Source organism: Kogia breviceps, chromosome 7, assembly GCF_026419965.1.
Source record: "Kogia breviceps isolate mKogBre1 chromosome 7, mKogBre1 haplotype 1, whole genome shotgun sequence".
In the NCBI taxonomy this organism is placed as follows: Eukaryota; Metazoa; Chordata; class Mammalia; order Artiodactyla; family Physeteridae; genus Kogia; species Kogia breviceps.
In genome coordinates this window covers 45,758,927-45,786,177 of record NC_081316.1, presented here as the reverse complement: position 1 = coordinate 45,786,177, position 27,251 = coordinate 45,758,927, and the positions used below count along the sequence as shown (strand labels likewise).

General features: G+C 35.6%; 1 long non-coding RNA gene across 1 annotated transcript in view; it reads left to right on the top strand.

Moving 5' to 3' along the window:
- Positions 1 to 27,251, top strand: part of LOC136794575 (uncharacterized) — a 227,835-nt gene that overhangs the window by 141,945 nt on the left and 58,639 nt on the right. Inside the window, exon 2 of the long non-coding RNA XR_010841562.1 lies at positions 2,599 to 2,658. This is a non-coding gene — a long non-coding RNA (uncharacterized lncRNA). The remainder of the gene's footprint in view (positions 1 to 2,598; positions 2,659 to 27,251) is intronic.

Here is a 27,251-nt window from a genome sequence, read left to right as displayed (position 1 = left end):
AGGAATTTTATAAGGAATTTAAGCAATTTTTTAAAAGATGTGAAAGGGCATAACTATTGGAGTCAGAAAAAAACTGCAATTAAATCATTGTTTTGCTACATTCATTATTTAATTTTTAAGAAGTAACTTGCTGTATACTTACCTTTTCTTACCTATTATATGGGGTAATAATATGACTTGTGATGCTGCTGTACGTATTGAATGTAAAGAAAGAGGGAAAAATATCTAGCTCGTTCTTGCTTGGCATTTAATGCAGTGTCTCAAGGATGTGTTAGGCACTTAGTACATATGATCTTTAATCTTCCCACAATAACAAATAGATAATATTTATTGAGAACTTACTAAATGCCTCCCACAGTTGTAAATGTTTTTATATGTAATAACACATTTGATTTTTTACCATAAGTCTTTAAGCGACTGTTGAATTAATTATATTTTACAGGCAATGGAACTTAAATAACATATCCAAGGTCAACATATTTTTATTTGATTTTATTGTGCCATTCCTTATATGATGCATCATTATTTTATGTTAAAACTACAAGAAAAAAAAACACTGGAGGTAAATTATTACTTATGCCATCTACTTTGAAGAAACCAATTTCAGAGATGTCAGAATGTGAAAAAAATGTGCATTCTTTAATTGATGAAACAATATGACATCTAGAAAGTGGGAAAACCAGCACTTACCATCCAGGCAGTCTTTTTCCAAAGCTTTCCTGCTTATTCCTGTCACTATTCTTTCCCTACACAGAGTAAAGTTTCAACGGATAAAATTTTACTGATTAGTACAATGGGCAAGGCCAACAATATGCCAATCACTACACTTTTTGGACAGTTCTCACCTAGCTATTTAGGAGATTAAGGAGGTGAAAGAGTGGGGGTAATGTGGCATTATTTGAAAATATTTCTAACTCTCTTCTTGACAAATGTCACTGGGTGTTTACTGAACAAAGACACACCTGGTATGTATGTAATAAATAATTTGTACAGGAAATGGTCGGCTAATTGTGACAAGTGAAATGAACATAAAACGTTTATGAATCCTCTTTTCCTGTCACAGTTATTTTTTACTTTATAACATCAACATATGAAAGGAAAGATAAAAACAACTCTCCTTATTCGATGTCCCAAAACAAAACAAAACAAAAACTGTGAATGCCTTTTTCTGAATAAAAGTTAGCATTCTAGTGTAGAAGGGTATTTCTACAGCATAATGTTGTTTATACTTATATATTTTATACTTTATATTAAGTCATTAGAGACAATTCCCTTGAAACTTAAAACAGACAAGAATTTCTCATTCATCGATTTCTGAAAGAGTATTTAAGAAAATGAGTATAGGAAGTGCCTCTGAACAGGGAACAGTGTGGCTGGAAGACAAGGAAAAGGGCATATTTTGCTGTATACCATCTCGAACAATAAAAGAAAATGGTTGTTGTGTCATGAACCTTCATTAACTAAAAAAAATAAACAATATAGAGTAAAAAAAAATTACAAACTCAAAATATTAGCATGCAATTTTACACCTTTCTGCATTTTCCAAATTTATATAATGAACATGAATATTAGTTAAATAGCTTAGCTTATGTTTATATGATGGGGCTGAATTCACAATGCCTGCTTCACCACTTAGTTATGAGGCATTGTGTTGCTTACCTAAGTTTCAATTGGAACTCTTTGTAATATATTTCAGTAACATAATTTAATTACACTCATCACACTTTTAGGTTATTGGTCTTGTTTGTATTATCCATCAGACTATAAGATTTAAGAAGGTAGGAAGTGTGTCTGTCTTGTTTATTGCTGAATCCCTAAAGGCTAATATAGTGTTGGAGATGAACTTGGCAGTCAATATATATGTATTTAATACAACAGGATAAAAATAACTAAGACAATTGAAAATGTTTATACTTTTTAAATCTTAGAAAAATAATTTACACTTGATATAAACAATAGATTTACAAACACAAATTGAAAATATTAGAAAACATTATGCAATCTTAGAGAAATACAGTTATTACTCATAGGGTAAACTCAGATTTGGGGTTCTGAATAAAGGGATTCATAGAAGCTGCTTATCTTTCAGGAATAGAGCAGACTGGTTATGTAAATGTTTTGGGAATTTAAAAAAATTTAGATATGGTTGATTTATAATTTTATATTTGTTTCAGGTGTACAGCAGAGTGATTCATTATTTTTATAGATTATGCTCCATTTAAAATTATTACAAAATAATGACTATATTTCCCTGTGCTGTACAATATATCCTTGTAATTTACTTATTTTATACATAGTAATTTGTACCTTTTAATCGCCTGTCCCTGCCTTACATCTTGCTCTTCCCCTCTTCCCACTGGTAACCACTAGTTTGTTCTCCCTAGTTCTGAGTCTGTTCTATTTTGTTATATTTATTTGTTTGTTTTATTTTTTAGATTCCAAATAGTATACAATATTTGTCTTTCTCTGATTTATTTTACTGAGAAGAATAACTTTTTGGTCTATTCATGTTGTTGCAATGGCAGAATTTCATTCTTTTATGGTTGAGTAATATTCATATATATAATCACATCTTTATACATTCTTCTGTTAATGCAGGGATCCTCAACCCACGGTCGGCAGACCGGGCCAGTTAGGAACCAGGCTGCACAACAGGAGGTAAGTGGTGGACAAGCAAGCGAAGCTTCATCTGCTGCTACCCATTGTTCACATTACCACCTGAACCATCACTTGCATTACCACCTGAACCATCTCCCCCACTCCCTCGCCCCCACCTCCCAACCGTGGAAAAACTGTCTTCCACAAAACTGGTCCCTGGTGCCAAAAACGTTCGGGACCGCTGTGTTAATGGACACTTCAGTTTTTTCCATATCTTAGCTATTGTAAATAATGCTGCTATGAACATTGGGGTGCATATATCTTTTAGAATTACTGTTTTTATTTTCTTTGGATATATACCCAGGAGTGTAATTGCTGAATCATATGGTAGTTTTATTTTTATTTTTTTGAGGAACCTCCATACTGTTTTCCACAGTGGGTGTACCAATTTACATTCCCACCACCAGTGTACAAAGGTTCCCTTTTCTCCACATCCTGGCCAACATTTATTATTTGTAGACTTTTTGATGATAGTCATCCTGACATGCATGAGGTGATATCTCATTGTGGTTTTGATTGGCATTTCTCTACTTATTAGCAACGTTGAGCATCTTTTCATGTGGCTGTTGGTCATCTGTATATCTTCTTTGGAAAAATGTTGAAGAGAGTCTTAACCCAAAAATAAACCTCCAGTCAGTGACTACTGATAACAGGAGCATGTATTTCTTTGCCATGGAATAGGGCATATCCCCCCTTATTCTGTCATCTTAATTCCTTAATAATTATAAACATAGGAGTAGATCCAATACCATACTTAAAAGCTGGGGTCTGTGTTGCTTGACTCCCACAATGGTTTATTCCAGGTGTGGAGTTTGTGATTAAATAGATCCCCTAAACCCTGTGACGACCACAGAGATTTCCTTCATTAAAAATGAGGTTAAAGTCTGTGTCTTCAAATATAAGCAGACCAATCACAAGCACTGAAATTGAAACTGTGATTAAAAATCTTCCAAAAAACAAAAGCCCAGGACCAGATGACTTCACAGGTGAATTCTATCAAACATTTAGAGAAGAACTAACATCTATCCTTCTGAAATTCTTCTAAACTATAGCAGAGAGAGGAACACTCCCAAACTCATTCTACAAGGCCACCATCACTCTGATACCAAAACCAGACAAAGATATCACAAAGAAAGAAAACTACAGTCCAATATCACTGATGAACATAGATGCAAAAATCCTCAACAAAATACTAGCAAACAGAATCCAACAGTACATTAAAAGGATCATACACCATGATCAAGTGAGATTTATCCCAGGGATGCAAGGATTCTTCAATATATGCAAATCAATCAATGTGATACACCATATTAACAAATCGAAAGGGAAAAACCATATGATCATCTCAATAGATGCAGAAAAAGCTTACGTCAAAATTCAACACCCATTTATGATAAAAACCCTCCAGAGAGCAGGCATAGAGGGAACTTACCCCAACATAATAAAGGCCATATATGACAAACCCACAACTAACATCTCTCTCAATGGTGAAATACTGAAACCATTTCCTCTTAGATCAGGAACAAGACAAGTTTGTCCACTCTCACCACTATTATTCAACATAGTTTTGGAAGCTTTAGCCACAGCAATCAGAGAAGAAACAGAAATAAAAGGAATCCGAATCAGAAAAGAAGTAAAGCTGTCACTGTTTGCAGATGACGTGATAGTATACATAGAGAATCGTAAAAATGCCACCAGAAGACTATTAGAGCTAATCAATGAATTTGGTAAAGTAGCAGGATATAAACTTAATGAACAGAAATCTCTGGCATTCTTATACACTAATGATGAAAAATCTGAAAGAGAAATTAAGGTAACACTCCCATTTACCATTGCAACAAAAAGAATAAAATACCTAGGAATAAACCAACCTAAGGAGACAAAAGACCTGTATGCAGAAAACTATAAGACACTGACGAAAGAAATTAAAGATGATGCAAATAGATGGAGAGATATACCATGTTCTTGGATTGAAAGAATCAACATTGTGAAAACGACTCTACTATCCAAAGCAATCTACAGATTCAATGCGATTGCTATCAAACTACCACTGGCATTTTTCACAGAACTAGAACAGTTCAGTTCCTCAACTCTGTCTCAAATGTCCTGTTCTGTAGAGACAATGGTCATCAGCATTTGTCCATGTTCCACCTTCTCAAAATTCTTAAAATGTGGATGCTTGAACTTATGCCAAATGATTCATTATTTAATAGGAATATCTAACTTTTATTGCATGCTTAGAGTGTATGAAGCATTATTCTAAGAGCTCTACATGTATTAACTCATTGCTAAAATTCCCTACATTTTTTAACAGACAAAATGAGGAGTAGAGAGGTTATGTAGCTTGTCCGAAGACACATAATCAGTGGTAGAGCTGCACATCTTTTAATTATATACATTTTCCATTTCTACCAGTAATATACAATGCCAAGTTCCCATATCTCATGTGGACTATTAGAGTAGTGTCCTAACTTCTTCCTTCATTTCCATTTGTTTTCTATGCACCTTATTTAAAACACTATTATAAAATATACATACCAAGAATCTATCTCCTAGATATAGAATTAATGAAAACCATAAAATAAACCTCATTACACCATAGAACATTTTCAGGATCTTTGAAGACCTTGGTGCATTCCACCCAGTATCTTCTCCATTCTCACGCATCAGAAGTAACGAGTGTTCTCAAATTTGTTAATCATCCCTTTGCCTTTTAAAAAATAGTTTTACCACACATGTAAGATCTTTAAATAGTGTCTTTTAAGTTTTATCTGCTATCATTCTTCTATAAAAGGAGTTTTACTTTTTAATTTTTTGTGATTTGTTCCCTTACTCAGAAATATTTACTTGAATTTTTCAGTGATAGCTGGATACAGTGATAGCTGTATCTGTAGTTCTTCATTTCTAACGATGAATAATGTTTCAAATATGTCTACAACGTTTAAAATATTACAATGTTTGAAATCTCTTATTTTGTTTTTGACTTTATTTTCTTTTTGTTTTTTTCTATTTAAAAACAATTACGGCATGGACATTCCCTTTTATGTCTCTGGGTAAGCATGTACACGTGTCATCCCAGAGTTACCACATTATAATTAGTCAAAGAAAATAAGTATGTCAATAGCAAGGGATCAATTAAATATTGTTGTATAATGAACCAGCTTAAAGTGTTAGCAAATTAATGCTGGTCTTGTGAGATTGGCTTAGCTGTTCTGCTTATCTGGCCCAAGCTAAGCTGATCCCTCCTGGGTTTGTCTTGTGTTAGCCATCAGTCTGTGAGTAGGCTGGGATTGGATAGACCAGGATGGTGGCAGTGGGGAAAATTCAGCTGTGCTCTGCATCATCTCACATCCTGAGCAAGCTAGCTTGGGCTCATTCTCATAGTCATTCTCATGCAGTGTCAAGGTACCTAAAAGACAAAGCAGAAACAATGCACAGCCTCTCAGAAAAGGCACACCTTCCCTTCTGCCGCATTTCTTTGGCTAAAGTAAATCTCAAGTCCAGCCAGGATTCAAAGAATAGAGACATAGACTCTTGATAAGTGAAGATGTGAAGTCACATTGCAAAAACCGTGAGTACAGGGAGCTGGGTTGAATTGCACCATGTTTGTAATCAGTATACCACACTGACTCAGAGGATAAATTGTAGTGGGAGCTCTCCTACTCTGCTGGCATCAATGTAACTGATACAGTCACTCTGGCAATCAATTTTGCATTACATAGTAAACTTCAATATTCTGTTCTGTTGCTCCATGTCACAAGTTTTTCAGGGGCAGGTCATCTAGGAAGGACAGCAGGTAAGCCTGTGATTGTCCTGGTGTACCTGTGCCTGGCTAGGTACATTACATGTCTAATTCTGGGGTGCAGTGTTAGGAAGTCTTCTGTTCCCATGTATCAGAGGTATCAGGAATAGGGCTGACATTTTGACCTCTATCTGCCTCACTCCTTATCTGTTTCTCTACTATTTCAGAACAAGGGCTGGGAAAAGCATTATTATTAACTGGGCTCCCTCAGAGCACAGCAACACATTGCCTGATATCTGTCTTCATGTCTAAAAAATAAACCTCTTTTCCCCTGCAATATAAGTCATCATGTCAGTGTTATTCACTGCAGTATTTCTAGCACTCAGAACAGTGTCAAGGTACTCCATAAGTGATTACTGGACTGACTCAGTGAATGAATGAATAAAAGAACTTTTTCCTCTTGAAAGAACTAAGAGAACAAAGTGAAGCACAGTCTTGTTCTTTAGATTGCTGAGATATTTTTGGCTCTGACCCGTTTTATTTTTACACCACACTATAGTCAGCACCTTTGGCTCGTGTTCACATGGTGTATGCGATCCTTCACATTATGACGCTGAATAATCACTACCCACTGGTAGGTATCACTTCTTTCCGGTTTGTCCTGTGATGGTGACCTCTATAAAGACAAAGGCAGCACAATGAATTAGCAATCCTGCCTACTTAGCATCTCAGCAATGGACAGTTGGTTTCAGGTTTTTGGCACCCCCAGCATTTTTCGTGGGATCTACTGAGAGCAAACACATTAACAAGGGCATTTATAAAACCACCCTTTTTAGAAGACGATAAGAGAAAAAACTAGGTTTCATTTCTCTTAGAGGGGAGAAATCTATGCCAAGCAGCTTTCTCCAGAGGGTGTTGCTGATTTATGGGACTGTAGAGAATTATGTATTTTTAAGCTTGTTATTTTAGAAAATTTCATATTTATACTAAAGTAGAGACAATAGTATAATAAACTTTATTACCACCATCATGCTGAAACAAGATACAAGAGGACTATAATCTGGATAATAGGACACAGAAAATCAGACGTCTGAAGGTATAAGTTCTTATATTCTTCCATCTTTCTTAGAATGTGATGGTTACAGAGTAAGAAGAGCTCTGAAGTCAGAGTCAGAGGTTAAACAATAACTCTGTAGGACTGTACTATTGTTTATTATCATTTCACCTATAAGGAAACAGAGGCAAGGAGAGACAGAGTAATTGACACAGATCACAGAGGTGGTAAGCAGTGGAGCGAGGTTCCACGGGTCTCTCTCAGTCCTGAGGTCTCAATTTTACCACCATCCCACTCAGTCTTACTGCTCTCCTCAGCACACCTGCATCCATGCCATTGATTCTTACTTGAATCTCTGGATGCCCTCTTTCATGGTGAACAGACTCTATGAAATCTATAAATTCTCTTTCTTGTTTTTTCTTGTTTACTTCTCCAGTGAAGCTCACTTGTCCCATGCCTTCTGGAACCCATACTGATCTTTGCGTTATGTCTACTTCTGGGTCATTGTTGTGCTGTCCTGCTTAAATAGTATCTTTTGGAATATCATTCCTCTGCCTAGGACATCTATTTTTTGGGGTGGGGGGTCATCTCTTGCCTCTTCCGTCTTCCCCTTTGCACAGTATCTTGCTTATCCTTCCCCTGACATTAACCTTTAGCATTTGTGTTGATGACCCTTATACCCTTGTAGTCTCACAATTATACAAAATTCTTGATGGTGATGATGTTCTCCACTACTTCACATTTGGCAACTCAATATCATTGCAGAGAGGGTGAAACAAAGCTTAGTGATAAAGAATATCAACTTTGAAGTTAGATAAACCTAAATTAGAAAATGTGGCTTACTAGCTACATGGCTTTGGGAAAGCTGTCCTCTGTAAACCTTATTTATCATATGTAAGATTTACTTAGAGTATCTTTATAATACAATTGTTGCTAAAACTAAGTGAGGAATTATCTGCTAAAAGTATAGCATAAAGCTTGGCATGTTGTGTAAATCCTTAGTAAATGTTGAAACTAACAATGTGTGTATACACATTCTTCTTAGAATTACTCAACCTTTAAGGTCTATTTTCATTCTTTTTTTTTTTTGTGGTACGCTGACCTCTCACTGTTGTGGCCTCTCCCATTGAGGAGCACAGGCTCCGGACATGCAGGCTCAGCGGCCATGGCTCACGGGCCCAGCCGCTCCGCGGCATGTGGGATCTTCCTGGACCGGGGCATGAACCCGTGTCCCCTGCATCGGCAGGCGGACTCTCAACCACTGCACCACCAGGGAAGTCCCTATTTTCATTCTTTTAAAAACCATTTCTATGTCTCTCACTTCTCCACTTACTATAAATAAAAAAGCTGTATTCTACATTCACAGCACATTTTTGGTTATTGTTTCAATTTGTTAATCCTTCTAAATTCAATGGCCTGTTTCTTCACTATAAGCCATTTTCATAAATTGCTTGCTAAGTACCGTTGAGTCCTTTGTACTCTTCCAAATGTAGAAATTCCTCAAAAACTACTGCCCTCTTTCTTTGAACCTGTATTTTCAGCTTACATATCTTTGGAAAAGTCATATTTTTTCTTAAGGAATCTCTACATATTCATGTTATTTAACTTCATCTGGTCCATTTATGTTGAGAAATGTTTTATTTATTTAATTGACTCCAAATAAATTGAATCTGATATAATTTCTTAAAATTTTCTTTTTTTTCTCAGCACAGCAACATTGCTTTAGTGAGACTGTCAAGACTTTTGGATGAAAATATCATTTACCCCTTTGTGGGTCTTATTCAGAAACACATTGCTCCTATTCTAATTTTTACCTGATTGCTAAGATATTAAGTGTGACCCTCCCAGACTCTGTGGGGTCATTTTTCCTATTAGACGTTTCTGAAAACAGAGAAAACAATTGCACCTACTGTTCTAAACAACTGCACATTTCTTATTTTAGACTGAAATTGCACACAATACAGCAGGAATATCAGTGTGTCCATATTGTTAGAATACTAGCTTCTGGTAATCTTGGGTCTTGTCAAAGTTAGCTGTTCTTTATAGTGGTTGTTGCACAGTTATCTATGGTTCTTTATCTGGTGGTGTCTTTTACTTCCAGTAGACAGCAAGGGAGTTGATAATTCCTTCCCCTCTCCTTCTCTTTTGCTCTTTAACTAACATTTATTATACCACTACTACTGTAGTCCCTATTATATTGTGTTGGCCACTGCAGGATATAAATATCCAATCTCTAATTTCAAATATCTTATAACTGATATATGCCATTCTGATTTTTCTATATAAGACATTCTTATGTTTCCTCCCTGTATTTTAATGATTCTCTCTACTCAGTATCCACCCTGTCATATCCTTCTCTTCAGCAAGGGAAAGTCTAAGCTAGATCTGTAAGCCACATGGTCTGGCTTACTCACTTCACAATTCTCAACCAAGTAGCATTTCTCTCCTGTTGGAATTTACAAGTTAGACTTTCTGTAACTTCAGAGTTGGGGAGCAACTTAATTTCTAAAGTTTAAGAATGAAGTCATAAAGAAACAGTTCAGCAACATGATTCAGATGTCATGTCTAAGCATTATTTTTTCATCTTTAAATTTTGTTAAAAGTTAATTGAAGGAAGAGAGAAGGGACCTTGATTGGTCTCAGGAGATACACAAATCAGAGAATGGGATGGTCTTACAGTCACCTCTGGGAAAGCCCAGCCTATAGAAGATGATGTTCTTTATTTATGGAATCAGTCAGCTGCTTGTAAAAGACTGGCTGGGAAAAACATGCTTTTTTAGAGAAAATGCTGTCTTCATCTTTGACTAGAAAGGAAGCAACTTTAGCTTATCCTCATTTTGCCCTGGGACTGCCACATCTGCAGCTGAGACTTTCCTGAGTCTCAGATGAAAGAATAGGCAGATGGAAGTTATAACCTTTATAAAGGGTGTATCACATAAAAACTGTTGGGAATTTAATCAGTTAAAAGATAAAGCCATTTATTCAGTGGTCTTTTTCCCTGAACAGGATGATCTTTTGCCTGCAGGCATGCAAAGGCTACTTTACTGTTTCTTAGGTTATTTTTAGGTCAAATCTAAAAACAGATAGAAAAGTCATTGTCCAGAATGTCAGTGGACACTACTTTCAATTAGTACTGACACATAAGTGAGTTTTCAGGAAGAAAAAAAGCCCCCTTATAAGATGGTTTTATTTTAAAGTCTGAATATACATTCTTAGCAATTTTGGTAGGCAACAAATTTCTCTCCAATGAAACTACATGTTTTGCAAAGTCTTTACCTTCTTGATACTTTAAAGTTTAGAGATTATATCTGTTTAATGAAAAAGAATTTCAGGGCTTCCCTGGTGGCGCAGTGGTTGAGAATCCGCCTGCCGATGCAGGAGACACGGGTTCGTGCCCTGGTCCGGGAAGATCCCACATGCCGCGGAGCAACTAAGCCCGTGAGCCATGGCCGCTGAGCCTGTGCGTCCGGAGCCTGTGCTCCGCAATGGGAGAGGCCACAACAGTGAGAGGCCCGCATACCGCAAAAAAAAAAAAAAAAAAAAGAATTTCATTTACCTATGTATGAAGTGTTATTGAAAAGAAAATCTTAATAAAAACTAACAGTATAAAATTTACAGTGTTTTTCTATTTCTCAGAAACACATTAGGTGGAGTATACTCATCCACCTCAAGTGTTTTAAGTGGGTATTTTGAATTCTCAGCCTCAGAAGGACTTAAATGATTATTAACTGAAAGGATGTTGGCATATCTGTGAATATCTAAATAATGGTAAGGGTAATGGGGATGAAAACAGATAGAAGGAATAAACAGCATATCCAGAGACTATCTGGATCTGGAAGTACTCTTGAGAGAGAGTTTGATCTGTTACAGGTGAAGATACCATATTGTAAACAACACTATGGAGAGATGTCACCTACCACTCTATATCTAGTATCCAGCACAGTGCCTGGCACAAACGGTCATGAAATAAATCTTTGTTGAATGGATAAATGAGTGAGTGACCTGGAGTGGAGTCATTTTATTTGGATTTGATGAAATTCTTTTGTCTCCAGAATAAGCATAAGACTGCCAGGGATAACAGCTCCACTCAGGGTATCACAGTGTTGAAGAAACAGCTCTGGACAGTTCGTCCCTGAGGATTCAAATCTCAAATGCCTATTTCTCTATGTATTTTTCCTGTCACATACTAAAATTATTTTTATCTGTAGATTAAATGGATTAAAATTATTTCTAATCCATTTAATTAAATTTATAATTAAAATTATTAAAATTATTTCTAATCCATAGATTGAGAAGTCTAAAATTTTTTGGAAAGCCTTTCCTGCAGTCTACTCTATAACAAATTTCTGTTGGTTCTACCTCTGAAATATATCTTAAATATGTTTCTTCTTCACCATTCCCCTTCCTGGTGTATATCATGTGATTGATAAATGCTTTTTTAATCAAGGAGTAAATGGATTAGAGAACAGAGTGATCTTATTTCAGGTATTCACTCTGAAAGTCTTGAAGAAGAGAGGTAACTGTGCACAAATACACTTTCCTGTTTTACAAGGTTTTTCTTTGTGTACTTAAAATAAGGAAGGAATAAGATATTTTCTCAGCTGTTATTTTTATTTCTGTCCTCTACAGCTCCCATAGTGCCTGTTTGGTATCCCTATTTGTACGTCTTATTGTGACTGCAAACACAACATTTTTAAAGCAAGTTTATGATCCCCTCCCCCTAAATCCCTCTCCCTTCAGACTTGCCTTTTAGTTAATGACATCATCATTTTTCAGACCATACACTACCACAGCTGGGAGCCAAGTTTAACCACTGTTCCTAGCAAAATCAATGGCCACATTCTTTAACATATTTCTCACATCTATCCCTTCCTTTCTATTCTGACTGCTGGTACCCACGTTTAGGTACTTATATTTCAAGGCTGGACAATTAAAAGAGATCCATAATTGAACTCTCTGTCTCTCAATGTTGCACAAGTTCACCCAGGCTGTAGCTATGGGACACCGTCAGTAACCCCAAGTCCTTTGGTATTTATATGTCTTTGGCATTTGAGGTTATCTAACATCTGATTTAGCAACTTTCTCTCTGTGTCCGATTGTTGCCCCAAAGGAACTTTTTGCTTCATTCAGACCTGACCATGAACACTTTGATATCAGACCCAGGACCCACCCTCTTTCAAGAATAATACTCCACCCTCATACTGCCACCCAATTAAATAGTTCAGTTTGACTATTTGCCGCTGCATTATGAAAAATGAATGTAAATACTCCAACTGCTAGTGCAGAGACAATTTATTATAACACAATATGAGCTAGAAACAAATAACAAGGGAAACGACTAATACTTGAATAATACATATACAAAGAACAAAGAACATGGTAATTGGCTCTGAGCCTGGGGGGGAAGATCATAAAAATCTTTTATAACATTCCTAATTGTGCCCAAATTGAAAACTAAACTATTAAACTATTAATCAACTTGCTGTAATTGACATTTATAGAATACTACACCCAACAAGAACAGAATACACCTTCTTCTGAAGGTTGTATGAAACATTCACTAATATAGACTATAATCTGGGCCATGAAATACACCTTAACAAATTTAAAAGAATGGAAATCATACAAAGCATGTTCTTAGTCTATAATGAAGTTATATTAGAAATCAATAAAAAATGTAGCTGGAAAATCCACAAATACTTGCAGGTTAAACAACACATCATTAAAGAACATCTGAGTCAAATCAGAAGTCTCAAAAGGCACTTTAAAAATATTTTGAATGAAATATGGAAATGCAACTTTTTAAAATTTGTGGAATGGGAAGAAATCAGTGCTTATAGGGGAATTTATAGCTTTAAATGCATATATTAGAAAGAAAGAGAGTTTAAAAATCAGTAACCTGTGCTTCATTTTAGGAAAGTAGGGAAAGAAGTACAAATTAAGCCTAAAGCAAACAAAAGAAAAGGAACAGAATGAAGAACACTAATTGGGAGGAAGCATGGTATCAATAAGCATTTGTGCCGGGTGACTGCCCTGATAAAGACAGGAGATTTTATGGTAGATGTGAAGCACCACTTTGACATTGCCCAAAATGTAATTTTTAGTGTTAATTTATCCAAGTATTTTTCTATTCTTGATACCTTTGCAAATATAATAACCTCTATCTGTGTATCTTTTTAAGTGAATATGTAGAGCCTGTGAAAGAATATGTACAAGGTGTCTTTTCCTTGTGATTTTTTTTTCAATTCAGATTCAACATTGTCTTCACATCTTAATTTCTGTGACCCATAGATAGCAGTGGACACAGACTCACAAATAAATGATGTTAAGTTTATCAGAACTTTAGGGATCAGTGACTAATTCTAACAGGAGTGTTTTTCAGAGAAGGCACAGTTTGTGCTGAATCCTGACTCACCATTCAGGCACTTGATGATATTACTAGAACTGAGTATCATGGAGGACAGGACGGATCACAAGCAGGAGGTAAGGATGCAGTTAGATAGACAGGTTAAGTAATATTGTGAAGGTCTTTGGGTTTCATGCTAAGGAGCTTATGATTAATCCTTAATGGAAGATAATGGAGGGTTATTGAAAGCAAGTTAAAAAAAATAAATTTTGAGAAAGAAAGAGCCATAGTTGGGTTAGGACTGGAATTAGGTAGTCATTATATTTGTTACCTGTGCTCACTTTTATAGGCTCTCTCTTCATATTATAGACCAGCATCCTCTACGAATAGGAGAATTTGGGGACTGATGGCTATATTTTAGAGCTGGAATAATATTCATTTTCAGTTCCAGCCAGGAAAATGCTAGAGAAGTTTTATTGACCTGCCACAGATCAAATTCTCATCTCTGAATCATCATCTGTAGTGACAGAGTAATACAATAATATGATGACCCAACCAGTACCACATGATTGGTGTATGAATGAGAAGTTTACCAAAAAAGATTCACCAGAAGGTGGGGTATTGAGCAAACATTTGGAGTCAATGGAAGAGATTATGCAGAATTAGTTACATTTTTACAACTCTGGAATTTGGAAGGTCAGTAGAAAGCAATGAAAATGACTTATTACAATCTCAAAATTAGCAAATTAGTGAATCAAAGAAAATCTAAATTCCACTTACATCTAAAGTCCTTCAGCAAGCTAAACAAGTAGAAATATTTACCTAGGCATAAATTTGCAGTCCTCCTGTTTGCGTTCCTATTAATCTGGCTAGGTTTAATGGACTCAGAAATCTGACCTCTAAACATGAGCAACTATTTACAGGCTAGACATAGGAATACCAGGCTCTTTAAGAGGCAGTCTCTCTTATAGAAAAAAACCTTTTTAGATAGTAACTAAGTAACCAGCCACATCTTAAGGTGTCTGAATGTGAGACTGATAGAAACAGAGGCAGTAGAAGATGAAGTGAGATGCTCAGAGTGGAGTGAGAAGTAGAGAGGGAAGGAGACAATGAGAAATACTGAGTGACAAGTACAGCAACATCACTAGCATACGTCAAGTGGACACCTGTTTCTGAAAGGTTGTCAAGATGATCAAATTGTATAAGTTGCTTGTAGATTATGTCCCCTGGGAAGCAGACTCTGAGACAGGGATTAGTGTGCAGGACATTTATCAATATTTAGGGAGTGCTTTGGGAATATGAATAGGAAGGATGGGAAGGAGGTTTGGGCAGAAGGAAAATTTGAGCTGTGATATAATTCCAAGGAAGTTTTCAGCCAAGCCCATGGAGAGTTCTTTAACTGGGATAGCTTTGAATTTTTCCCAACCTGGGGCAAGAGGATCAGGACTTTACACCCACATTGTAATTAATCATTGGATCAGAGCTGCCTGTAGAAGGTGGCATGACCTTGGATAAGAAAGTATTCTTCAGTCAAGTCAGTCTCCAAAGATGGCTGATAGCAAAGGGCCATCTTCCAGCAGCAGTCCCAGCAGCTGGCGGGGGGAATATGCCCTTCCTCCCTGAAGGAAAATCTGAGTGGCATGCCAAACGGGGATATAAAAAATTGCCTATTTCATGGGGTAGTTGTTAAGATTAAATGAATTAATATGTGAATAACACTTAGAACAGAACAGTGTCTGGCACATAGTAAGCATTATATAAAAGTGTTTGCTGCCATTTTTCTTATTATTAATGACTGAATGGAAAGCATTCATAAGGTTCTGACAGGTTTGTTTTGACATGTTTATGTTAGTGGTTTAATCCTTTGCTCCTAACAGTTTCCAAAGAAAATAATGTTTAATGCATTGAAATGTTTCCTTCATTTCTTGTGTAAAAAGAATACAGAGAAGAAAAACCTAAATGTTATCCTAATCTGTTTGCATACCTCTTTTTTTTTTTTTTTTTTTTTTTTTTTTTTTTTTAACATCTTTATTGGAGTACAATTGTTTTACAATAGTGTGTTAGTTTTCCCTCTACAACAAACTAAATCAGTTATACATACACACATGCTCCCACATCTCCTCCCTCTTGCATCACCCTCTCTCCCACCCTCCCTATCCCACCCCCCCAGGCGGTCACAAAGCACAGAGGTGATCTCCCTGTGCTATGCAGCAGCTTCCCACCAGCTATCTAATTTACATTTGATAGTGTATATATGTCCCTGCCACTCCCCCACTTCGTCACAGCCCACCCCTCCCCCTCCCCATATCCTCAAGTCCATGCTCGAGTAAGTCTGTGTTTTATTCCCGTCCTACCACTAACCTCTTCATGACATTTTTGTCCCTTAGAGTCCATATATATGTGTTAGCATACGGTATTTGTTTTTCTCCTTCTGACTTACTTCACTCTGTATGACAGACTCCAGGTCCATCCACCTCATTATAAATAACTCAGTTTCATTTCTTTTTATGGCTGAGTAATATTCCATTGTATATATGTGCCACATCTTCTTTATCCATTCATCTGTTGATGGACACTTAGGTTGCTTCCATGTCCTGGCTATTGTAAATAGAGCTGCAATGAACATTTTGGTACATGAGTCTTTCTGAATTATAGTTTTCTCAGGGTATATTCCCAGTAGTGGGATTGCTGGGTCGTATGGTAGTTCTATTTGTAGTTTTTTAAGGAACCTCCATACTGTTCTCCATAGCGGCTGTATCAATTTACATTCCCACCAGCAGTGCAAGAGGGTTCTCTTTTCTCCACACCCTCTCCAGCATTTATTGTTTCTAGAGTTTTTGATGATGGCCAATCTGACCGGTGTGAGATGATATCTCATTGTAGTTTTGATTTGCATTTCTCTAATGATTAATGAGGTTGAGCATTCTTTCATGTGTTTGTTAGCAATCTGTATATCTTCTTTGGAGAAATGTCTATTTAGTTCTTCTGCCCATTTTTGGATTGGGTTGTTTGTTTTTTTGTTATTGAGCTGCATGAGTTGCTTATAAATTTTGGAAATTAATCCTTTGTCAGTTGCTTCATTTGCAAATATTTTCTCCCATTCTGAGGGTTGTCTTTTGGTCTTGTTTATGGTATCCTTTGCTGTGCAAAAGCTTTTAAGTTTCATTAGGTCCCATTTGTTTATTTGTGTTTTTATTTCCATTTCTCTAGGAGATGGGTCAAAAAGGATCTTGCTGTGATTTATGTCGTATAGTGTTCTGCCTATGTTTTCCTCTAAGAGTTTGATAGTGTCTGGCCTTACATTTAGGTCTTTAACCCATTTTGAGTTTATTTTTGTGTGTGGTGTTAGGGATTGTTCTAATTTCATACTTTTACATGTAGCTGTCCAGTTTTCCCATGCATACCTCTTGATTCAGATTTAAATCCTAGGGTTGATCTCAGCTGCTTTGAGTTCTGTGCATGATCCACTATCCTGCACTCAGTTCTAATGTGTTCCATCATTGCAGTCTGAGAGGCGTGGTGGCATTTAGCTTAATATTGATTCACAGTTGGATTCTTTTCAATTTTGGCTTGTATTTACTGTGATCACCGTTATGAACTTGGTCAGGCTCCAGAAGCTGTTCCGAAACATAATGAGAGGGCAGGGCTGGTGGGAAGAGGCAACATTGCCTAGGGATGAAAGAGAATTTACACGTATCATATTGTAGGATTTTTGAATCCAAGGCAGAAGCACAGGCCAGATGGTTTGAGTTCAGGCTCCTGTTTTTGTATCTTGGACTGCAGTCCAAACAGAGCTAGCCGTGCTTAGTATCAAATAGATATAAACTTCTTTAGTTGGCTCAAATATTTGGTTGGTTCAAATATTTATATTCCATTTAGAAAAATCTCCTTTGCCTGATGAAAGTATATATCAGCTGTAGAAACATAGTCAGCATTTATCTGTATATACACACCCTTTTCTAAGTGGTATATACAATAATGGATGGCAATAGGAAGACAGAAGTGTTCTTCTTTATTAAAGACTTCTTCACTTTTAAAGTTTTGAGTTCTTCTTTGACTTTGGAAAATATTTTTATAAAACTGGCTACCAGTCCTGGCTGAACATAGCGATCACCCATGGAGTTCTTTAAAAATTAGAGATGGCTACACCTTGCCTACTGAGTAAATTTCTCTTGGGATGGGGTTTGGTGTCTCTAGAATAATTTCAAATGTGATTCTGATGAACAACCAGGATTTAGAACACTGAGTTATACATGTTAGTTCTTTATAGTCTGCTTCTTTAAACAACAATGATGGCTTTCATTTTGTGAGTGTCAGGTGCTTGTTAAGAACTTTCTCTGCAACGTTTTCAATGACCCTATGAGTTACACCTTATAATTTCCATTTTATGATGAACTCAGTGAGGTTAAATAACTTGCCTAAGCTTGGTCTGTCTGACTTCAAAGCCTATGTTCACTCCACAAATTCATGCAGTCAAGGATGCTTAGAATTCAAGAGAGTGTACCAAGACTCTCTGCTAAATTGTTAGGATTATAGACACCCTTTTGCTGATGCTCAAATTATTAATCATCATAGCTCATAAGAGGATAATTTAACGTATGTAACTTCTTACTATTCCCATGACAAATGCAGTGTAGTAAAAATGCACAAGAAAGGAAAAAAATAGTCTTTATTAATTTTTACTATCACATTTTAAGTCTGAAGCTGGGGAAATAATGTATTATTACCAGACACATTAAATAGCCCAGCGAGCAGATCAATAACAAAGTGCAAATACCACAAAGTCCCCTCTTATCTCTGTCTTTTAGACATGTATCAAATTTATCACTCTTCCTGGATGCTGTTCATTTTGGCTTCTACTAATTTACTTCCCTGTTAGCCCTGTACTCCGGGTCTGCCTTCCTCTCTGTTAGATTTTGCTTTTTGTCTGTGTCACAATCGTGTTGCAGCTGATGCTCCCATGTGATATCAGAGGATGTTAATCCTAACTGCTTTGTCAAAAAAGTCAGTGTCATGTAGATCTTCAATGTTATGTTATTTTCCCAACTTCCTGCTTCATGACAATGCTTTTCAATTTAAAAATATGTTCTCAGGACAAGGAGATGTTAATAATTCAAGCAATTGCAATGTATTAAACTACTAGAAAATTCTTATAGGCCAGTAGTTTTGTTCTGTTCATTCCCCTTGTTATTTTTTAGATTAGTAGTTAGGTTTAGCAGAGTTATAGTGAAAGAATAATGGAAGGGCCCAAAGTTAGGTTCCTTATTTTAAAAATACTAGCCAGGATTATTTTTTAGCTTATAATAATTTACCTTAAGAAAAGAAGATCTGTGATAAAACAATATGGCTTCTCTAGAGTGGACCTTATTCAGAAGGACCTACAGTGTTAATTCACGGCACAGACAACTGTTATCTACTGGAGCAGTGCTTCTGAACTAACTGTTTCTTGATTGAATGTGTGTGTATGTGCTGCACTTTATATTAAAGCTTCAAGTCATAGATATTTATGTGAAGCTGTAGTCACATGCTTAAGGCTTTCATTGAATGCTTTGAGTTTCAGCTGATTCAACACAGCTGCTTTAAATAAAGCAAATGTGACCTGAAAACAGGATGAAAAATGGAGCCGAATTGACTAAAATTGAGTGGCATGGTTGTTTGGGCTCAGAGGTGAATCAGTTATTGAGACAAGCCAGACTGGCAAGAGCTTGTAGTAAAATATGCATGCCATTTAGGGAGTGCAGAGGCATAAACTGTCTTCTCACTGGCAAGTGGCTTATGGTCATTATGGAAATAACTGTTTACAAGAGCTCATTTAAGTTTTTCCTTATATAACAAAACCTCAGGTATTAAAACCTGTAGATAAAAAAGCATTCTGGGAGTTTACTATTCCTTCACACCTCAGCATTCTTGAAATGATAAGGTGGTACATATATGAATCATGTCTTATATTCCAAAGTGTCTGTCAATATCATCTGAATACATTTACTTTAATCAGTTACTGAAATAATTACCTTCCTCATTGATAAAAACATCAATGCACTTAACATGTTTTCCTATCTTTCTATGCTCTTTCCTCTGTCTACAACATTTTTCCTTTACTTAGCCATTATTCTTTATACATAGATGTATCTCTTCCTTGATAGAGCTCTCCTAAAAGTGTAACTGAGGTCATTGGCTGCTTATTTTAACAGAGGAGTTTCGTACATATCCATATATCTTTTGCAAATTATTAATAATTCTATAGTTATAATTTATCCTCATTATTATTTTCTTTAGATTGTTTAAAATGACTCAGAGTTCAAAACCCCTTTTTAAAATTTGTATGCTGGGGGTGCTTTGGTTGACTATCAAGGATGGAATGAATAGAACTTAGTGAACTGAATAAAAGGCAACTTGACCTGGTAGTAGACACAGGCTGGAAAAGGAGAAGAGGATTTTAATCTCAGCTCTATTAATACTAACTATGGTCAGTGGTCTACTAACTTAACCCTTTTGGCCTCTCCTTGTTTAGCTGTAAAATGAAGTATTCATTTGAACTAGATCAGTGATTTTAAAAACAGTTTCTTAGCAGACAGATCTATTCCTCAATTAAGTGGAAAAATAATGTGTTAAGAGATACAAGAAATGCTGTGATGATTAAGGTAAGGTGACAGGCCTTAAAATTTACTATACCTTAGATTCTTTCCAAAGCCAGTTTTCCAAAGATCTTTTTCAAACTGAAATGTGCATTCATAAAAATAAACCCTCCATATTGTGTGCCAATGCCCGGGCATCATCCAGTTGTCTGCCTTTTAAACCGTCCCCCCAGGGTTCATTGATTGTTTGCATTCTGCCTTGTCTTGTTTGTTCAGCAGTACAAATCTATACCCACACAAATGAGAGAACGGGGCCTTTGTGAAGCACAGCCACCAAGAGAGTATAAAGCATACGTGCAGATCAATGGTTCAAATCATGGCTACAGATACATTTCAGGTGGAAGGTAGATGATGATTCTTATTACTGCAAGACAATGTAAAAAAATATTTGTCTTCCTCCAAATGCTACAGCAAAGCAAAGCTTGTTTTCTCTCCTTATTTACAGCCCCCTTCAGCCCCCCTATCTGAGTTAAGGAACATTAAGTGGTTAGCTTTCTTTTCACTGGCATTTGTTTTCCAATTTACACAATTGAATTTTTGGCTAAACTCTGAGCTCTCAAATACGATTTGAATCCTACTGTTCATTTTTATATGGAACACAAATACAAAGCAATAACATCAGAAGTGTTACTAGACAGCTAAGCATAATACATTTCTATTAAAAACAACAACTAAAAGACAACTACAGACACTAGACTGAGCATTATTAAACTGAGGGGACTAAAGCATCCATTTTTTGGTGTTAAGGAGCAAATGGTAGTTGGGTTAAATTCCAACATGGGGTTGGAGTGTTGAGACTTCTGGAAGTTTATGACCCTAAGACATTTTGGGATATAGATTATTGGGAATAAATACAATAAAATCATTGTTTAATTTTCTTAAGCCCCTTTTGATTAGGAGTTACCATTGTGGGATCTTAAAAAATAATTAGACATGAAATATCAAAAGAACATTTTAAAATCACATGTGTGTGAATTCTTACATAAAATGGGGTACATACTATGAGTCAGATACAGGAGGAAAAGGCCAATTTATTTATTTACTTTTATTGAAGTATAGTTGATTTACAGTATTATATTAGTTTTAGGTGTATAACATAGTTACTCAGTATTTTCATAGATTAAGCTCCATTAAAAGTTATTACAAGGGCTATAATTCCTTGTGCTGTACAGTATATCCTTGTTGCTTATCTATTTTATACATAGTAGTTTGTATCTCTTAATCCCATACCTCTAATTTGCCCCTCCTCCCTTTCCTCTCCCCTTTGGTAACTACTAATTTGTTTTCTATATCTGTGAGTCTGTTCTGCTTTGCAGATATGCTCATTTGTGTTATTTTTTAGATTCCACATATATGTGATATCATACAGTATTTGTTTTTCTCTGTCTGACTTATTTCACTAAGCATAATATTCTCTAGGTCCATCCATGTTGCTGCAAATGGCAGTATTCCATTCTATTTTTATGGCTGACTAGTATTCAATTGTTATTTATTATTAATTAATGCTAGTTAATATAATTAAAATTACTTTTTAAAAAATGCATGTATCTTCCCTAACCTGAAGGAAGTCACTTGAGGAAACAGACATACCTTAATATAAACCAGTATGATAAGTTGTATAATAAAAGTAATAAGCTTTAGTAATGGTTCAAAATCCTACAACTCTATCTGTGCCCCGTTCACATACTGGACAGCCTGTAACACCACCTCCAAAGCATACTATCTCCTTCCACCCTAAAATATTATCTCCTTCCCATTTATGGAATAATCTCTACTGTGTATATTGATGGGATGCATTGCCCCACTTCCCACCAGAGAACCTCAGAAGAGAAACCCTGGAAGCCAAGATTTGGGCAAGTGACTTGTGTTCAACCAATTAAATTCTACCCAGAGAATTCTCCCTGTCTCCTCTCCCCTTGTAACTTGAGTGATACAAAGAGGAAGGAATAAGTAAAGTTTGGGGGTAGTCTGCCAGTGGTGTCCAGTGGCAGTGGCTGTGTCAAGCAGTGGCAGTGGTAACAGCACAGGAGTTGTGTAGAGTGATGGGATACTCTTCCTGCTGGCTTACCCCAGAGCTGTGCTAGTCCCTTCTCCTTTGCTAAGCCTTCCTTGGACTCTCTGAACACTCTTAAGACAACCAGAGTTGGTGTCTATCAAGAAGAACTATGACTGTTAAATGCCCCTAAGATTTTAAAATTATGTCTACATGGTGTCATGTGGACACATATTAAATTACCTAAATAAAAATGACCAATAGTTTTATAATATTGACATTAATTAATTTATATTATATATTTATCATGCACTATGTGCTGGTCATTTTATCAAGCTATTAAACTTTATTGAAAAAAGTTAACAAAATGCAATATTAAACATATTTAGTATTGTTGATTATGTAAAGTACTTCTGTGTCAGAAACTAATCATAATAAAACAATATTAAAAATACTGCCACCTTGACTTACAGTGTGACTGTTAAGTTTAAAAAGTCCAAGAGGCTGCATCTGGGGAGAACATTTGAAATCACATCATTGGCTAAATTGTGATGCTTAGGATGGTTGTTATATGGCATAGATTTTTAAAGGTCAGGCTCAGACTAGAAATTCTTTTTCTGCCACATCTCAGAGTGTGAAATAAAACCCCTTCCAAGGAGGTGCTCTATGTCAAAGAAGTAGAGAGCAAATCTGATTATACAGGTAGCAGAGGAGCCATTTCTTGAATAGTGTGGCAGAATTGATATTTTTCAGAAATATTTCTTTACAAAAAAGAACAGCTTTATTTTTAAACTTATTTTTAATCATATTTGGATATGTGTCATAGAAGTTTAAAAAATTCTAGTAAGTAAATCTTTAGAAGTCACAGGAGAGGATAAAAAGTTCAGGAATGAGGTAGACTAGGACAATAGAAGCAACAACTACACTGAATATAGTAGGATTGGGGCAGGAAGATTTTCATGAATATGGATAAACTAATCTGTAGAGACAAGGAAGTAGAAGTTATCATTTAAAATACAAAAGTAGTAGTAAAACTAAAATATTTTAGTAAAACTAATATAATTTAATAAGAAAGACATAAAATAATAAGATGTATAATGTTACATCAAAAACATAAAATGTGGGTGAGGGGAGAAAGAATGTAGAATTCTAGAATGTGTTCAAAGTTAAGTTGCTATCAACCTAAAATATACTACTACATACATTGAATGATGTATGTGACCATGATGGTAACCACAAAACAAAAACATATAGTAAATACACAAAAGAAAATGTGAAAGAAATTTAAACACAAAAGAACGTCATCAAACTACAAGGGATGAGAGAAAGAGAAGAAAAAAGGGACAGAGAAGAACTGCAAAAATAGCCATAAAACAATTAACAAAATGGAAGTAAATGTATACATGTCAATAATCATTTTAAATGTAAAGGGAATATATTTGTGTGTATATATATATTCAATTTCCTTTATCCATTTATCTGTTCTGAACACTTAGGTTGCTTCCATATCTTGGCTACTATAAATAATACTGCTAGGAATATTGTGGTGCATATATCTTTTCAAATTAGTGTTTTCATTTTCTTCAGATATATACCCATGAGTGAAATTGATGGATCATTTGATAGTTTTACTTTTAGTTTTTTGAGGAACCTCCATACTGTCTTCCATAGTTCCTGCACCAATTTACATATCCACCAACAGTGTACTAGGGGTCCTTTTTCTCCACATCCTCTTCAACATCGTTATTTATAGACTTTTTGATGATAGTCATTCTGGCACGTGTGAGGTGATATCTCATTGTTTTATAATTACATTTCTTTGATGATTAGTGAAGTTGAGCATCTTTTCATGTGCTTGTTGGCCACCTGTGTATCTTGAAAAAAATGTCTGTTCAAGTCTTCTGCCTAATTCTTAATCAGGTTGTCTGATTACTCAGCCATAAGAAAGAATGAAATTCTGTCATTTGCAACAACATGGATGGACCTAGAGGCTATTATGCTTCAAGAAATAAGTCAGACAGCAAAAGACAAACAGTGTATGTTTTAACTTATATGTGGAATCTAAAAAAAAATTTAAAAAGAGAATGACGTGATAAAACAGAAACAGACTCACAGGTATAAAGCATAAACTCGTGGTTACCAGAGGGGACAGGGATGTGGCGAGGGGAAAGAATGAAATAGAGACTAAAATGACAATAGAAAAGATTAATGAAACCTAGAGATTTTGCTTTGAAATGATAAACAAAATTGACAAACCTTTAGCTATACTTACTGAGAAAAAAAGGTAGAGGGAACTCTTAAATAAAATCAAAAATTAAAAAGCAGGTATAACAACTCACCTCACAAAAGATCTTAAGAAACTACTATGAACAATTATATACCAACAACTTGAACAATCTAGAATAAATGGATGAATTCCTAGAAACGTACAATCTTCCAGACTGAATCATGAAGAAATAGAAAATCTGAATAGACTGATTACTATTAAGTAGATTCAATCAGTAATCAAAAACCTCCTAAAAAGCAAAAGTTCAGGATCAGATGCCTTCACTGGTGAATTCTACTGAACATTCAAGGAAGATTTAATACCTATCCTTAAACTCTTCCAAAAAAATTGCAGAAGATGGAACATTGTCAAATTATGTTTAAAAGGTCAGAATTACCCTGATATCAACACCAGACAAGGACACCACAAAAAAAGAAAATTACAAGTCTATATCCCAGCTGATGCAAAAATCCTCAACAAATTATTCACAAACAAAATAAAACAATATATTAAAAGGATCCTACACCATGATCAAGTAGGATTTATTCCAGGGATTCAAGGATAGTTCAGTATCCACAAATCAAAGTGAAACACCAGGGCTTCCCTGGTGGCGCAGTGGTTGAGAATCCGCCTGCCGATGCAGGGGTCACGGGTTCGTGCCCTGGTCCGGGAAGATCCCACATGCCGCGGAGCAACTAAGCCCGTGAGCCATGGCCGCTAGGCCTGCGCGTCCGGAGCCTGTGCTCCGCAACGGGAGAGGCCACAGCAGTGAGAGGCCCGCATACCACAAAAAAAAAAAAAAAAAAAAAAAAAAGTGAAACACCACATTAACAAAATAGAAGTCAAATATCATATGATCAGCACAATAGATGCAGAAAAGCATTTGACTTAATTTGACATTCATTTATGATAAAAACTCCTAACAAAGTGGGTATAGATGTAACTGAACATAATAAAGACTATACATCACAAATCCACCAATATTATCATACTCAATGATAAAAAGCTAAAGGCTTTTTGTCTAAGAACAGGAACAAGACAAGGATGCTCACTTGTCCCACTTTTATTCAACACAGTATTGGTGGTCCTAACCATAGCAATTACACAGAAAAGAAATAAAAGTCATACAAATTGGAAAGGAATAGGTAAAAGTGTTTGCAAATGACATGATACTATATATAGAAAAACCTAAAGACTCCACCTTAAAACTGTTAGAACTAATAAATGAATTCAGTAAAGTTGCAGGACATAAAACTAATATACAAATCTGCTGCATTTCTATACACTAAAATGAACTATCAGAAAGAGAAATCAAGAAAGCAATCCCACTTACAATCCCTTCAAAAAGAATTAAATATCTAGGAGTAAATTTAACCAAAAATGTGAATGACCTATACACTGAAAGCTATATGACATTGGTGAAAGAAATTGAGGAAGATACATATAAAGAAAGATATTCCATGCTCATTAAATATAAGATTTATTACTCTTAAAGTGTTCATAGTACTCAAAGAAATCTACAGACTCAATCCAATCCATATCAAAATTCCAATAGAATTTTTCACAGAACTAAAACAAGTAACTTTAAGATTTGTATGGTACCACAAAACACCCTGAATAGCCAAAACAGTCTTGAGAAAGAACAAAGCCAGAAATATCATGCTCCCTGCTTTCAGCTTATACTAAAAAGCTATAGTAATCAAAGCAGTATGGTAATGGCATAAAAATGGATATATGGACAAAGGGAACATAATAGAGAGCCTAGAAGAGCCCACACTTATGTGGTCAATTAATTTATGACAAAGGAGTCAAGAATATACTATGGGGGAAGGACAGTATCTTCAATAAATGATGTGGGGAAACTGGACAGCTACATTCAAAAGAATGAAACTGGACCACTACCTTAAACCATATACAAAAATTTACTCAAAATGGATTAAAGACTTGAATGTAAGACATGAAACCATAAAAATCCTAGAAGAAAACATTGCTTTTAAGCTCTTTCACACAGTTCTTAGCAATTTTTCTTTTTTTGGCTCTGACTCCAAAGACAAAGGAAACCGAAGCAAAAATAAAGAGACTAAGTCAAATGAAAAAGTGTGCACATAGCAAAGGAAACCATCAACAAAACAAAAAGGTAATCTATTGAATGGGAAAGATATTTGCAAATCATATATTTGGTAAGGGGTTAATATCCAAAATATACAAAGAACTCATACAACTCCATAACAAAAACCAAACAACCTGATTTAAATATATGTAGAATATCTGAATACACATTTTTCCAAAGAAGATATTCAGATGGCCAACAGTTACATGAAAAGATGTTCACCATCACTAATCAACAGGAAAAAGCTATGTAAACCACAATGAGATATCACCTTACACCTGTCAGAATGACTTTTATCTAAATGGCAAGAAATAACAAGCATTAGTGAGGATGTGGCAAAAAGGGAACTGTTGGTGGGACTATAAATTGGTGCAGTCACTAAGGAAAACAGTTATGGAAGTTCCTCAAAAAAATAAAAATTGAACCACCATACAATCCAGAAATTTC